Source organism: Cetorhinus maximus, chromosome 3 (genome assembly GCF_964194155.1).
Source record: "Cetorhinus maximus chromosome 3, sCetMax3.hap1.1, whole genome shotgun sequence".
Taxonomy (NCBI): domain Eukaryota; kingdom Metazoa; phylum Chordata; class Chondrichthyes; order Lamniformes; family Cetorhinidae; genus Cetorhinus; species Cetorhinus maximus.
In genome coordinates, this window is record NC_135881.1 from 131,473,221 (window position 1) to 131,490,241 (window position 17,021).

Sequence of the window (17,021 nt, forward strand, 5' to 3'; positions counted from 1 at the left end):
ATCACCGCTGATTTGCTGGGAGAGCCCTTCGGCACAGACACAGTCCTGCTCCTCCCCGCTATTTCTTAGGCCTCCCCTTTGAAGGTGCTAAGGATTCTAATATCTGGAAGGCGCCACTGGTCTTGGCCTGCTGCCTCCTGTTGCACACATTCTTGTCCTGCAAGAAAGATTGACTGTCATCCCAATGGATGCATGAGCAGTCTAGGAGCATGCATGCCCTCGCCAGCTCCTGAACCCTCCCCAGTAAGTGATTAACAAGCAGGATGCCCTGCAACTGATAGAATAGTGAAAACATTGAAGCAGCTGGCACACATTCAGTGCACACGTCCCATCTGCTGTGCACTCACACACTTACACTGCCTGATGCCCTTATGAGTGTCACTTTGCAGTGAGTAGAGAGTGCCACTTACCTTGGTGTAGTGCAGCAAATCGTTCATCCTTTTTCAACACAGCTGAGCTATTCTCTTGTGGGACTCACGGGTGCTAACTTCCACTGCAACCTCTGTCCAGGCTGCCATGGTCAGATGGGAGGGCCTCCTTCTGCCATGCCTGGGAAACAGCACCTCCCGCCCTTCCCGGGTGACCTGGAAGAGCACTTGCAGGGAGGCTTCGCTGAGCCGTGGGACCACATGTTATCTGCTTTGCGACATTCTGTTATCCGCAGTAGGTCTCCCCCTCTGGAAGGACAGTCAGACTGATGCTTCTGGCTTACAGTGAGTGAATGGCTGTCCAGGTGCCCTTTAAATATGGTGCCAGGACCTTCGATGGTAACAGTGAAGATGGCGACTTCCTGCCCGCCTTGCAACAAGATTCGCTGTGCTCCGCACGCATGCATATGTAATGAGCTGAACAGCACGAGATCACGCCTGGCCAGCTATCCCACCCCCAAGCGGAAATCACTCTCATTTCTGCTCCCGCCAACCGACTTATGCTCAAGGACAGAAGATACCATTCACGCTTTACTTCATGCCTTTTATCATATAGCTCTTCGTAAGAAAATAATGCTGAAATAACATGGGTGTCTAAAATAGATAACAATGTAACAGTACATTTGCCTAGCCCATGGATAACTCCATTTTAATAAGTTAAATGCTTTATGTAGCAACCTTTGTAGAAGAAAAAGAGCTCTATGATTGGTATGGAGTCTAAATTCACATCAATCGTGCTTCCACTGAAATGTTTCTCGCAAATTCCAATGAATCTACAATCCACGGGCTACAACATAACTGTGACACAGAGTGCCACATCTCGAAAGGATGAAATCCTCTTTCACTTGACCTGGGAAACCTGAGGGAAGCATCAGCTATATGGGTCTCAAGTTAACTCCCCAACTCCTCCTTTACTGATTTGATGCAACCACAATAGAAGATAGTACATTGAAAGCTAGGAGCAATAAAAATGTCATTGTTATGTTGGTTACTGTCAACCAGCTGTACTGAGATATTGTATCCTTACATGACTGCAGGTCAGGGCATATTTAGTTGAGCAGGTAGGCTCCCCTGTCAATGTACTGCCTTTCCATTTGATGACTAGCCCCATGGTATTATCTACATGCACAAGTAAAATTAATCTGTGTCTTATGCACTTATGACAAATCAAGAAAACAAAGCTCCCTCCAGAGGAGGCTCTCATCACTGTCAGCTCCACTGCATTGCAGACTTATAAAAACAAGCTTCACATTTTATAGCTTTCTGTATGGCAGGTCTGCAATTTACAGGCAACCTGAAAAAATTATGCCCTGTACACATTCTACAATGGTCAGACTGTGCATTGTTACACCATTATCATTTTCACTTTATCATTTGCAAAAATACATTATTTTAAGTTTTCTTCAGTACATTGAATTTTACACATTTATTTCATTTGTATCTTTCCATATTAATTACTTCCTTCAGTGTTACTAGAATGACCTGCTTTTATGTTGGAATCTCTTTGCATTGTCCCTTTAGATTGCATTACCCAGTTTCTGATCTGATATTGTGCATGTGAAATTGATTTTCAAGAGCAGTTAAGCATGTATTATGGTTGCAAGTGTTCCCCAATTGACTGCCTCGTAGGAAAGTTCATCTTTCAATCATTTATCCTAGTATGTGTTAGCCTTAGTAGCAAAATATGGTTCTGATACTGGTTATTCCCTCTCCGTCTTTACATTTTTTTCTCTTTCTCTTTCTGTTACACAAATTAATGATTTTGATTTCCACTTTCTGGTCACAAATTAATGCCTTGGCAGATATCAGGAAGGAAAATTGAGTAAGGACTGTGGGGGAAGTGGTGGCGGAGTAGTATTGCCACTGACTAGTATTCTAGAGACCCTGAGTAATGCTCTTAGGACCCAGGTTCAAATCCCACCATGGCAGATAGTGAGAGGTTTGGTTTCAACAAAAATATGCTAGACCATGAGTAATTGTTGTAAAAACCATTCTAGCTCATTAATACCCAGGGAAAGAAATCTGCTATCCTTACTTGGTCTGGCTGACATATGACTTCAGAGCCATAGTAGTGTGGTTGACTGTTAAATGCCCTCTGAACAAGGGCAAGCCTAGCCAGTGACATCCACATCCCATGAACAAACTAAAAAAAAAAATCCTGCCTGATTTCCCATTCTGTGCACAGCCTAAGTGATGCTAAATACCTAAGTGGTATAGACAAAAATCTACCCCTTTAGGGTGAATTTTATTTCATTCTACTGTGCTGCAATGGAGCAGGAGAGCATTAAAATGGAAAGGTTCCATTTTACGCTTGTTTTCAATGTTAACACCACTAGTTTTGACGGAGGATAAGGAGGCTGTTGAATTCGGAGAGGTGGTTCAGACACAGATACTAGTTCAGGTCCTATAATGTCAAAAGACCCTAATAGCATTTTAACCGGGGCCTTAAGCAGGACAGAAACTGATGGGAAGGATGAGGGGATCCTTGAGGTAAGTCAAAAAAATTCTTGAGGGACAGGAGTGTTCCTTGGGTTCCCCATAAGGACAGTTGCTGCCTCACCCACCCCATTCTCCCCAAACCCTCTCCCCTCCCATGCATCCTTCCCAAAATTCCCTCCTCAATGCTCACCTCAGTGGGAAGTTTGGTCCACTTGAATTCTCTTTTAAATTAAATGTGCTCCCATTTACCCACAAAAAGTTTGGTCTCTTTGGTACCTTACAAACCGCAGCAAGAGGTTTTCATCCTAGGAGACTGGTTGGTGCAGTGAGTCAGCATACTGAGACCTGGGCTTGAAACCAGTTCAGTCTGATATCACAGAAGCCTCTTTTCTCTGTTGGCTGTAAGGATCCAGTGTCAAAATAATTCTGATTGGCCTTATCCCTGCTCCTGGTGGCATCTGTCCAAGAATAATTTCTAATCTGGAAATCTTATTCAGTAGGATCACAGGATGATGATGTGGGGGCAGTAGAAAATAGCACATTGTTGCAATAAGAGATGCTCTTCTGAGGTTGAACTCATTATTGTGATAAAGTAGAAGGTGAATACTCTACATCTAACCATTCAGGCTTCCTTAGTTCATCACCCTTGGTGATGGGACTAGTTACTTGAAATGGAGAAGGACAGTACAAGGAGCATAGAAAGTTAGCATGAAGGTATTGTAAGAAATTAGGAAGGCAAATTGCATGTTGGCCTTAATTGCAAGGGGTTTGGAGTACAAGAATAAGGAAGTCTTGCTACAGTTGTATAAGGGCTTTGGTGAGACCACACCTGGAGAAATGTGTACAGCTTTGGTCTCCACATTCGAGGAAGAATGTACTTGCCTTTGAGGCAGTACAGCGAAGGTTGCCTAGATAGATTCCTGGGTTGAGAGGGTTGCCCTATGATGGGAGGCTGAGTAAGCTGTGCCCATATTCTCCGGAGTTTAAAAGAATAGGAGACTGACCTGCCTCCTGAAAGCAGGTTGGGTGTCTGGCCCTCATTCTGCTTCTGTTAAAGCCGGAAGATCAGGCATGATTGTATTGAATGGCAGAGTAAGCTCGAGGGGCCAGACAGTCTACTCCAGCTTCAATTTCTTTTGTTCAATGTTTTTAACTCGTAAGACCTGGAAGAAACCCTTCTGCTTTTTCTAGCCCACAAGCAGTGCCATAAAGGCATTTAGCTTATGAGTTCAGCTCTTCTCAATTCCTTTTACCTGCCAGGTGTCCCAAGACGTGGGCACACCAGCCAACCACAGTTAAAATGGAACCTTGTAAAACTGGAGACCCACAGCCTCCTTAAAAGATTTCAGTGACTGACCTGCCTCCTGAAAGCAGTTTGGGCATCTGGCCCTCATTCTTTTTTTTAAGTTCATTCATGGGATGTGGGCTTCACTGGCTGGGCCAACATTTATTGCCCATCCCTAGTTGCCCTTGAGAAGGTGGTGGTGAGCTGCCTTCATGAACCGCTGCAGTCCATGTGGTGTAGGTAGACCCACAGTGCTGTTAGGGAGGGAGTTCCAGGCTTTTGACCAAGCGACAGTGAAGAAACAGCGATATATTTCCAGGTCAGGATGGTGAGTGACTTGGAGGGGAACCTCCAGGTGGTGGTGTTCCCATCTACCTGCTGCCCTTGCCCTTCTAGGTGGTAGTGGTCGTGGATTTGGAAGGTGCTGTTGAAGGAGCCTTGGTGAATTCCTGCAGTGCATCTAGTAAATGGTACACACTTCTGCTACTATGCTTCGCTGGTGGAGGGAGTGAATGTTTGTGTTTGTTGTGCCAATCAAGTGGGCTGCTTTGGCTTGGACAGTGTCAAGCTTCTTGAGTGTTGTGGGAGCTGCATTAATCCAGGCAAGTGAAGAGTATTCCATCACACTCCTGACTTGTGCCTTGTAGATGGTGGACAGGCTTTGGGGAGTCAGGAGGTGAGTTATTCGTCACACGATTCCTAGACTCTGGCCTGCTCTTGTAGCCACAGTATTTATATGGCTTGTCCAGTTCAGTTTCTGGCCAATGGTAACCCCCAGGATGCTGATAGTGGGGGATTCAGTGATGGTAATGTCATTGACCATCAAGGGGCGATGGTTGGATTCTCTCATGTTGGACTTGGTCATTGCCTGGCATTTGTATGGTGCAAATGTTACTTGCCACTGCTTCTGTTAAAGCCGGAAGTGGCCGGGTTTAAGGCAGGCTGTGCTCCTGTTTCAGTTTTTTAACTTTTTAACTTCCCACCCAAATCAAACCTATCTGTTTTGTGGGTTAAGATTGTACCAAAACAGGAAGAAACAAAGATTAGATTAAGAGAGAGCAAAGGAAAAGGTAGAAAGGAAAAGTATAAAGAAAATTAAATTTAAATTAAATAATCCCTACCAACAGTTTACTATGTGTCAGAAGGAGGTTCAGTTGTTTCCTTTCTGGGCTGCAGAAGAGATTGAGTGGCATTGCAGGAATATAAATCTCATCATTAAAAACTGGTAAATATCAGCCTTAACTTTGCCTGGTAAAGTTAATGGGAAATTAATGTCCAAATGCAGCAGTTTTTTGAAACTCTCAGTGGGATTAAAAGTGATCTCCCACTTTCACAAAGCCAACAGCAGAGTGGCTTAAATCATCCAGCAACTTGTGGTGATTCACAATTCATGAGGCATTTCTTCCTCATCACAAGTTGCTAGCTGATAGACAAACTAATAATAATGTGTGCATTAAACTTCCCATTACCTTGCCAGCAAAATCTGGCCCATGCTTTTATTTTTTTGGAGAGTAAAGGATAGTTCTGGACTTGCATACACTGTGTTATATTATCTGCAAACAGGGAGTCTACAATGAGAGCCAACCCTCTCACAAGGAATCTTATAGAACACAGCATCAGTGTCCTCATGCAACACTTCCACTGGTACAACCAGTACAACTATTCTGCAGATAGTTAAATAGGATAAAGGCCACAGTTAAACAAATAAATAAATATCTGCTTATAAGATAGGAGAACTGCTCCATATTTTTAACATGTATCTATTTATGGTGTGCTTGTTTACAGTGAATATTAAGATAGGGCCCAAAAATTTGCAGTGACAGCACACCTCTGCCACTGACCTCATCAGGCTCTGCAGGTTGGAGAAGTCACCTGTCAGTGCTGGGATTTGAGAGAAGACACTTGCTATTCCATTGGCCAAAGGCCCAAGAAAATTATGTACCTGTGCAATTGCTCCCTCATTAGAATTCTCCTACCTCTAACAGCAATTGATCTCTCTGGGATTGACTGACATTTGATTTCTGCTCAGTGAGGCCCACAGAGTGGAAGTAAAGCCCCAACACTGCTCACCCCACTGCCACCCCCATTATTATAATCGGCCAGTGCAGTTCTGAAGGGAAGGAATATTGTCAGAGACAAATTCCATCCCAATTTGTAGCCTTTCTATTTCCTGGGATAGCTAACTGCCCCTTCAAGTTGGAACAGAAATTTTAGGCTCTTATTCAAATCTCCACCAAGGTAAATTAAAGAGTGTGCATTAAATAGCATGTTTCAAAAATAAGGACAAAAATGAAGGGAAAATAAGTATGTTAAAAACTGTTTGAATAATAGCAAACCTCACTGCATTGTTCACAGTGAGTCAAAGACTATGCTGTTGCAATGAGGGATTGCTGGAATATGGAAGTGGGAAAGGATTGATTTTACAAACTAACTCTGAAACAGTAATTTATATTACAAAAAGTTTTACTTAAGCATACATGTCTAAAGCAGCCTCCAAAATAAACTAACAGTGCAATGCTTCTAGAACTTGTTACTGTTTATATGAACCTTGATTGATTTTATAATTGTAATATTAATAAACAGAAGTAAAAGAGCTGCAGTTGGCATTTAAAATATGTTCAAAATATATCAAAGGTCACCTTTTCTTATTTTTGTGCCTGAACATGTTTGGTTGCCTAGGTGTGGCTCATGGAGAAAAATTATATGGGAAGCAATGCATGCTAGTAATGGTGTCCGCCAAAACATTTAAATTAATGGATGGAAAATTGGGCCTGCACTTCTCACCATTCAACTTTCCTGCTGCACCTAGGTGATCCAATACTCCCAAGCCTTGCATCTAGCACATGAATACTTCCTGTACCATGATCTATTTACCAGGTGTTTCTGTCAAGCCTGGCAATATGGTTGGGTGTGATGCTGATATGACTTTTGACTGTAAGGCATTTGTAGCTGCCTTTCAGTCCTTTCAATCCTGATGGCATTGCTGCTAGTTCAAGGTCAGTCTCCAAATCCATTGTGTTAAGTACATTTAGGTAAGTTTACATTTTTAAATTAATTTTTAACTTCTTTCTCCCTACAAAAAATATCTACCTTGTCGACTGAAGATGGTCTTTGAAGTAATGAGGCCTATAAAGAAAAGTATGGGAGGGATTTCATATGTTCCAACCACATTCACACACACACACACACGCACACACTCTATTTACTGGAACCTCACACATAGCAAACTTGCACAACCAGTCTCAGCACTTAACCTTATCTTCTACAGCCTGTCTCATGTTCTGCCCCAACATTAGACAGTTCCCCCCTTTTAGTGCATAAATTAAAACTGCTCTGTACACACTTGTCCAATCTCATGAATTTAGAACATTGTTCACTGATTTTGTCTCTTGTGAATAAGTTTAAACTTTCCTAAATCTTAATACTAAAAAATGAACTCTATTCAATTCCATGAGCTTGAAGTCAATGCAAAATATAATGGGCAGAATCATCTCAGAATTGCACTAAGTGCAGTAGTGGGTGGGAAAAACGATGTTTTACCCGCCAGCCAAAATGGCGGCTTCTCACGCCGTATTATCCCAATCCCGCCGCATTAATTATGCATTCCCGGGAAACACACTGTTTTGAAGGCGGGTGAACACTGATTCGCCCATCATGACATCACTTTGCTGCTTTATCACACCGTGCGCCATATTTAAAGTACAGCTGCGTGCACACCTCTCAGTGCTTTCAGCCCAGGACTGCTGCAAATAAGACATGGCCTTGAAAGGCAAGGAGTCTGCAGCCCCCCGGTTCAGTGATACATCCTTCGATGGCCTTTTGGATGCCATGGACACCTGCTGTGATGTTCTTTGGCCCTGTTTTGGCTGAAGGAGGGGCAGCAACATTAGCACTCTGGCTTGGTAGGCGATGGCAGCGGTGGTCAGTGCCAATGCTGCACAGAAGAAGTTGGCCATCCAATGCGGATAGAGGATGAATGATTTAATTTATGCTGCCAGGGTAAGGGAACCATCTCATCACTCTAAACTCACACACTCAGGCCCATCACACATTCACTGGCATCTCACTCACTGCCAGCTTAAGGGGCATCACACTCACTCTCTCACACACCCTCACATCTCCATCTGGCCTCATCTCCTCTGGAGACTGCCTCATCAGCTCTCACCATCTTGAGGTCACTTTCACAGTTCACCATGTGCCCACACACACCCTGGGACACCCCCTTCCCCGGTACATACTTCACCCTGCAGCCTCTTCCCTTGCCTGAAGCCACTTCTCCCCCTTCCCCAAGCAAGCCCTAGCCCTGCAGCCATTGAAATGCCACCCACACCTTATGGCTGGTCTGGTAGGAAGAGCTGCTCCTGAGCCCCCCTAAAAGTGATGTGGTGCTGTTTGTGAAGCCTGGCACTGATGACTGTAAGTGCTGCACGAAGCAAGGTACGCAAACAAACCTTGAAGTACTGAGTGAAGTGCAGCCCACCACAACACCACATCACTTTTAGGGGGGCTCAGGAGCAGCTCTACCTACCAGACCAACCTTAAGGTATGTAATCACGCCCACATGCTCGGACGATCCAGTGTGGGGGATGATTCTGGCAGGCTGGGCATATAATGATATGCAGATGTATTAAAATGAGGTTCCCAACGTCCGATGGTGGGAAACGCAGCCCACCATTGATGGGCAGAGCGGACAACTGCAAACTGGTTTCATGACGTCGTGAAACTGATTTTTGGCCTTCTCACCATATTGTCCTCTCATGCCGCCAAACATGCCCAATGCCAATGGGCACGCAAAATTCCGCCCAATGATTCTAACTGTCTTGTCAGCATTGTTCTTAACAAAGGTGAAGGAATTATTTCATCTAAAGAAAACTAAGCAGCCAGGTTCAGTCCAGCCTAACCTAGTTAGATAATTGTGGGAAGTGAAGCTTTCTACTTGAATTCACTTCAAGTCTTGGGCTCAATGTGCTGCCGATTGTGAACTGTAGTCTCTACCTTTTGGCACATCAAACAAAGACTTCAACATAATAGAGGATCTATTTCCAGCCACAAGCTCTAATCTGAGCTTGATTCCTTCTTACTGTTGCTCACCTACTCAGTGACAGATTGAATTTGATCAACAGCTGAACAGAAGGGAAAGGCAGTTATACATTACTTTGGTTGGTGTGGCAAAAATTGGTTAAACTTGATATTGATTCCGCTGTTCATATGGAAATTTATTTCACAGCAGAAAGATTAAAATTGGCCTGCAATAGAGGCTGGGAACCAACTTACTGCCATGTTGCATAACCCGGACAATGGAACACTGGCCCTCTATTTCAGCATTGTTTATAGATTGTATTTTACTTTTCCTTCAATGACAAATTAAAGTCTAATTTCTTTATTATTTGTATAGATATAACGATCATCACATGTTGCCTGAGAACCAAGGTCAGGTGGCAGGTGGTTGGGTCAACACAGGCTATTTTCAAATGGTGGGCCTTGCACACATTCTGCTTGTATTGCAATATTTTCAATTATAAAGTTTTATTTTTATTCCTCTTCCTATTTATTGACTTCACCCTCAACCCATTAGGTTTTTGAGTCATTTGTCTTTGTCCAACTAAAAGCAATCTTTAAGGGGTGCATCAGAAAAGCTAAGAGTGGCCCTTCTTTCCATTTTCTCATCTTATCCTCTTCATGACACTTCGACGCAATAGATGAGGCAGGGAGCTCACTATGTGGGGAATCACGTGCAGATATGCTACCTGCAATGCAGTACAGACCTTAAACAAATCACTTTTTCAACTGGCATTTTGATGGTGGTGGATTGATGGTGGTAAAGCAAAAAGGTTAGAGATTTCACTAACAACAATGACAGTTCTGGCATATCCTGCCTTTAAACTAGAGCACTGTATGTTTCAATCTTTTATGATTACACCGCCCAGTGGGTTATTTGCAGAAGATTAATTCGAACATGATATTTACTTTCACTCCTCAAATTGTGCAATTCATCACATCATGTCACACACATATTGTATAAGACGACCCTCCCTACCTTTCAGCTAAAAAACCCTGCAAAATCTATGAACTGCTTATGAAACACCCCATTGTCAAAGAAAATGGGAAGATTGATTTTAAAGTAGACTTACTGTTCTTTGAGCTGCCACCACTATACACAGAAAGAAGGAAACCAGAGACCTGAGAAAGAGAAGTGGGAGACTGGGAGCTGGAGAAAGATGAACAAGACAATAGGGGAACAGGCTTAGGACCAAGAAGAGATAGGCCATCTCCCTCAGGTAGACTAGAGTATAATCCATTATAAAGGCTCACAAAACAATCTCCAAACAGTGATTTCACTTTCTCACCCCCTACACGTAGTCATGATAATAGTGCATATATGACAATGAAAATGTTTAAAACTGACCTTCATTGTTGCAGTTTTAAACAACGTGCAATGGTATTGGAGACAGCAAAAGTTTTGCTGGTAAATTCTCTCTAACTTTAAAATTGTTTTTTCCCCCTGCTATTTTCTAAGATGTTGTGCATAGTAGTCAGCCCAACTCTACTAAAGTAAAAAAGTATCTTGTGATCCAAACAGTGTGCACAGCAGCCTTCTATAACAGTAAATACTAGATTTAAAAAGTTCTCTTAATTTTCCTGAAGTAATTTAAATTAACACCCCTCATTCTCCAGATCCTGTACACTTTTGACATTGTCAATTCACTAAAATCAGAACTGCACGGAATGTAGCACTCTAACTCATTCTTTACCATTATTGCAAACCCAGGGCACTTTCGCCTCCCTCAATATTTCCTTTCTTCTTTTAAAACTCAAAGCTTGACATTAATAACTGGGTATTATTATTTCTTGATTTCTCTCCTACTGTTTTCAATATTGGTGGTTTCTTGTGCTCTGGCCCTTAGCCCTTCCCCTGGGTTTCTTACTTTGAAGGAAAACTGAAATCCACTGCTAGAATTGTTGAAAATATGGCATAAATAAAATACACAGGAGGGGTTTAGAGTAAGGCCTGCACAACTTACCCATCAAGCTCTTCCAGTTACCATCCTGACATTGTCTGACGATTTATTTTGCAGTAACACTGTAATTTCCCATAATGCACCCTCAATTTAAAACTTTGGAATCTTCAAGCTAATGCAAAAAGAAAGAAAAATATTGCAAATAATGGGGAGGGAAAAGGTAACATCCACATGTCTCTAAAATGTAGTGCTATTGCGCTATTTTTGATCCTTTACTTAGAGAAGTCATAGAAAGTTGAGCTGTATGTTCTACATTAAAAGATTATTAGTAAATCCCCAGAAAATATTGCAATTTCTAGTTGTGGAAAGTTCTTTCACTACCTTGAGAAAGCAAAGGCCTGAATTGCCCCAGGTAATGCAACATATGTCAACCAGTTGTTGCACAAATCCTTCTTACTATTACCAAAGGAAATGAGAGCCAGTGAAAGTATGTGTAATCCATTCCAACATAATTTTTGCAGCTGCTATGTCAGGTCAAAGGCCAGGATTGAACTTGGAGGTGCAACAGGGACAAGGCTGAAACTGTACCCTTTACAACTGAATTATCTTGTTTACATTAACTGTCTGTGTGCCAATCTTAAATTTAATTATTCTCTAAATATTTGGACACCACTTTCGAGATGAAGTGTTATTATCGGCAATAATTGTGTCAGACTAGAAAATGTATTGTTAAGAGGCCTGACTGACAGCCAACATTACGGAATATAACATTTTGAAACAATTGTTCACCTGGTGTATATAAAATGTCAAACTGAGCAAGATGTTTACTGTGACTGAGTAAATGAACTCTATTTTTCAATTTATTTTTGAGTGAGATTGTACAGATTTGTGCAAGGCCAGCTGCTACTGGGTCAGGTTACACAGCAATAACCAGCCCCTCGAATGGAAAAGTGAAATGAAATGCATAAGGAGTTTGTTTACTGTTGATGATATTAGGTACAAAGTGTTGACAGCGAGCATATCACATAGTGGATACAATAATTCAAGGTGTTCTATAAGTTGTCAGTGAAATAACCCCAGGGGTCTTCCTCATTCATTGCTGTAAATTTGGCAGATGCCCCAGGTACACTGCATTAAAGGAGTTTCCCCCTATTTATTTACTGATGTTGCAGTGGCAATCAGAAGAAGGAGAACGTATGACAATGATCAAGTAGGGGACAGTAATAGAGTGATTATGTTACTGGACTAATAAGTCAAAGGCCTGGTCTAATGACCTGGAGACACGAGCTCAAATCCCCCCACAGCAGCTGGGGAATTTACATCCAGTTAATTAAATAAACCTGGACTAAAAACCTAAGCAGCAGTGGTTACTATGAAAGAACTGGAAAAAAAAACCCCATCGAATTCACCAATGTCCTCAAGAAAAATAAATCTGTCCTCCTTACCCAGTCTAGCCTACACATGACTCCAGGCCCAAAGCAAGTTCCCTCTGATGTGGCCTAACAAGCCATTCAGCTGGATTCACAAAGGGGGCTCTCCACCACCTTCTCAAGGGCAATTAGGGATGGGCAATAAATGCTGTTTTTTTATTCATTCATGGGATGTGGGTGTCACTGGCTAGGCCAGCATTTATTGCCCACCCCTAATTGTCCTTGTTCAGTATTTAAGGATCAACCACATGTAGGCCAGACTGGGTAAGGATGGCAGATTTCCTTCCCTAAAGGACATTAGTGAACAGGGTGGGTTTTTACAACAATCAGCAATGGTTTTATGGTCATCACCAGACTTTTAATTCCAAATTTTTATTGAATTCAAATTTCACCATCTGCTGTGGTGGGATTCAAACCCCAGTCCCCAGAGCATTACCCTAGGTCTCTGGATTACCAGTCCAGTGAAAATATGACTATGCCACCGCCTCCCCTGTTCTTATCAGTGATGTCCATATCCTGTGAATGAATAAAAATAATTGTAAAACTTGATTGGGAGGACCTGTGGACCTGAGTGGGAGAGATTATAGGGGATGGTAGTATTGTATACTGGACTAGAAATCCAAAGGCCCAGAACTAATATTGCGGCGACAGGAGTTCAAATCCCACCAGGCAGCTGAGGAAATGGAAATTCAATTAATTAGTAAATCCGGAATAAAATACTAGCCTCATTAAGGATAATTATGAAACTCCTGCATTGTCGTAAAAACCTATTTGTTTCACTAATGTCCTTCATGGGAGGAAATCTGCTATCGTTTTCCTGTTCAGCCTACATGTGACTCCAGACCCACGGCAATGTGGTTGACTCTTAACTGCCTTCTGAAGTGGCCTAGCATAGAATAAAAAACTCATGGAATGATCATGAAAAATCATGGAAACGAGCAGAAAACTAAATTCATTCTATCTTAAGTCACCATAGACCACAGCACATAAGTCGATCTAGCATATTAGATAACTCCAATTTTCGGTGCCAAAATCCATGCTTTTGCATATACTCGACGTGTAAGCCAAGGCTATACTCACATTAGTAATTTTTCACGCCAGAAATGCATATTTTACTTACTTTATACTGTCAGTGCATGGGATCAAGTAGGCAATATGGGCTGTGTTGCGAAAAAGATGTGCGAGACTTTAAGACACACTCAAACAAAGCAGAACACGCATACCATGGTGAGTGGCTAGCAGAAATAGCAAAGCTAGTAAAATACGCAACTGCTTTCAAGCCAAAAGTTGGAAAATTTGCTAACTCGTCAAATAAATATGCTGCAGGAATGGTTACCAGAAATGCAATGCCTATGTACGCACTTAATTGGGTCAAATCAAGCCCTGAATCCAGCAAAGATTTCAAACCCATACCTAGCTGGTGTAGCTGCTTTATGGAACAGAACAGCCTAGTGTTGCAGCAGAGGACCAAGATAGCTCAGAGAGTACCAAAGGATCTTGATGCCAAAAGTTTTAGTTTCTAGCGATTCATCATCTGACATTGGCAAAAACACACATACCCATTAAGTCACATCGACAACTTAGATGAAACGCTCACGGAGAACAGCGGGAAGGAGTCAGAGCTGGGTGGGTCTTAAAAACCAGTCGGGGGAATAGAGCACAAGCAGACTTTGATACATGATGTTACACGCAGGAGGGAATTTAATTTAAACAACCCAGATTTCTTGTCTCACCACCCGTCCAAAAAACAGAAAGAATTTTCAATTTTGATCACCCCGTTTATGAATGGTGGCAATTTTTTTCCCTAACCCTCAGTTTTGATGTGATCCAATTTCGATTAATAACCCCAAAGCAAACTTGAGATAGGGTAAAATCAGAGGATTTTTTTTTGCACACACTCCAACACAGGAGGAAGCTGTCATTGCTTGGCACCAGGACCTTCTTACAATAAAAGAGGGATAGAGGACGAAAGAGGTACAGGGAAAAGACCACAGAGAAAATAAGGATTATTGTTTCATGTGAGTCCAGAGTCAGAGGCAAAGTCCAATGGTGTATTCTTTCACAGAGTCGGCAGGCTGAAGACTGATGCAGGATAATACATTTTTCCAGTAGAGATGACTTCCACAATGAGGTGGGAAAGCAAAGGTGAATTTGCCTTGTGGGCAATGATACAGCAGTTCAGAAATTCCAGTAGAAACAGTATAGATAGGGACCAGGCATTCACGTTATCTGATCCTTTGTTCTGAACTGCTGCTTGGTTAATGGAAGATGGCAGTCTGTGCTTTGAAGCTCCAGAAGACAATATTACAGCAATACTACAGGATGCAGCAGCTTGCAGGAGGTGGAGGGAGGGCGCGGGGGGAAGTGTGGAAGGCATCATGTGACTCCCATCTCTCCACTTTGGATTGGACAAAGGATGTATATTCCTCAGTCTTAGTTCAAAAGAGGGTTCAGGCTCCTTTGTCCTTGAAGACTGGTTGTCTCTGTTGTCCAGACCTGGCCTTAGAAATGTAAATGGCTTTTGTACAATTCCGTTGGATTTGATCTCTGCAGTCACAGGGGTCATTAGCATCTCTTTAGAGATAATGAGGTGCCAGCTTTTCGGAATGCCAGAACATTCTTTTTATTTGTGTCATGGCCAGTCATGGCCTCAGTCATTTCAAAGCCTTTGTCCAGTTTTTAAAAGATTTTATAAATTAGCCATGATGATATATAAATATATATATATATATATTATAAAAATATAGAGTGAGGTCTTAGCCCCCTGACAATGACATCAGAAATAAAAACTGGCATTAGCAGGGTGAAAGTTACTGATTGGTGAGTAGCTGGTGACAAACTGTACTTTCTACTTTCTAGTTTCCAGTTTATAATAAATAGCCTGTAAAGTAAAGTTAAGGTATGGCATGTGGGAAATCATGGATGCTTCCTGTGACCTAGGTGACCACATGTGCAGCCAGTGTCACCAGCTGCAGAAACTTGAGTTCCTGGTTTTGGAACTCGAGCAATGGCTGGAGTCACTGTGGTGCATCCACAAGGTTGAGAATTTTGTGGATAGCACGTTAAGGAAGGTGGTCACGCCACAGGCTAAGACAGTACAGGCAGAGAGGGAATGAGTGACTGTCAAGTAGTATAGAAGGACCAGGCAGGTAGTGCAGGAATCCTCTGAGTCCACCTTGCTCACTAATCGGCTTTCAGTTTTGGATACTGGTGAGGGCAATGGTACCTCAGAGGAGTACTGCCAGAGGCAAGTCCATGGCACCATTGGTGACTCAGCTGCACAGGGATGGGGGAAGTCGTGTTGCAAACCAATAGTGGTAGGGAATCCAATAGCTAGGGGAACCGACAGGCGTTTCTGCAACTGTAGATGTGACTCCAGGATGGTATGGTGCCTCCTTGATGCTGGGCCAAGGATGTCACTGAACAGTTGCAAGACATTCTTATGAGGGAGGGTGAATAGCCAGAGGTTGTGGTCCACATCAGTGCTAACGACAGAGGTAGAAAAAGGGATGAGGTCCTGAAAGCAGATTTGAGAGAGTTAGGGGAGTGATTAAAAAGGACTTCAACGGCAGCAATCTCAGGATTACTCCCAGTGCCACTTGCTAGTGAATACAGAAATAGGAAGATAGAGCAAATGAATGTGTGGCAGGAGAGATGAAACAGGAAGAAGAGCTTTAGATTTCTGAGGCATTGGGATCGGTTCTGGGGTAGGTGGGAGGAGGAGTTATGCCTTAGCAGGACCAGAACAAATATCTTTGCAGAGAGATTTGCTTGTGCTGTTGGGGAGGGTTTAAACTAGCTTGGCAAGAGATGGGAACCTGAGATGGAATTCAGATAGGAGACAAACAAAGACAAACAAAGCTAGCAATTATAGGAAGAAAAGTAGAAGTGAAAGTAGTAAGTGAAATTGGAAAGCAACAGAAACAAAGGCCAGCATCAAGTCGGTTCAAAAAATGGAAAAATGTTAAAAAGACATAGGGCAGAATTTTGCCCTCGCCAGGTGGGCTCGGTGGGGGCGAGCGGGAGCTGCCAGGAAGTCGCCTGCCACCTGCGATTGGGCCACGACCGCGATTTCACACTGGTGGGCCAATTAAGGCCTGCCCAGTGTGAATACCAGCTGCAGAACACCCAAGGATGGGCGAGCGAGGGAGGGGCCTTTTGGCCACTGGGTCCAAAGGTGACCCAGCGGCCAGTTTAAAAACGGCGCAGGCAGCCCCAGGGAGGCTGCTCGTGTCGGAGTTGCTACAACAACATGGCTGCAAATGAAGATGTAGACTCCAGGCAGGAGGTGAAGTCGGCTAAAGTCATTTTTCCGATGAGTGCCTTGCCACCCTCCTGGATGAGGCGGCTGCCAGAATGGACACCCTTGTCCCTGGAGATGGGAGGAGGATGCCACTGCTCCTCACAAAGAGGGCATGGGAGGAGGTGGCAGCTCGGGTGAGCAGCCACGGCGTGGTGCGACTCACCTGGGTGCAGTGCC

General features: G+C 43.0%; 1 long non-coding RNA gene across 1 annotated transcript in view; it reads right to left on the minus strand.

Annotated features, from left to right (window-relative positions):
- LOC144673256 (uncharacterized) overlaps positions 1-10,419 on the minus strand; it is an 81,077-nt gene extending 70,658 nt beyond the window's left edge. The window contains exon 1 of the long non-coding RNA XR_013574276.1: positions 10,284-10,419. This is a non-coding gene — a long non-coding RNA (uncharacterized LOC144673256). The remainder of the gene's footprint in view (positions 1-10,283) is intronic.
- Between the last annotated feature and the right edge of the window lie 6,602 nt (positions 10,420-17,021).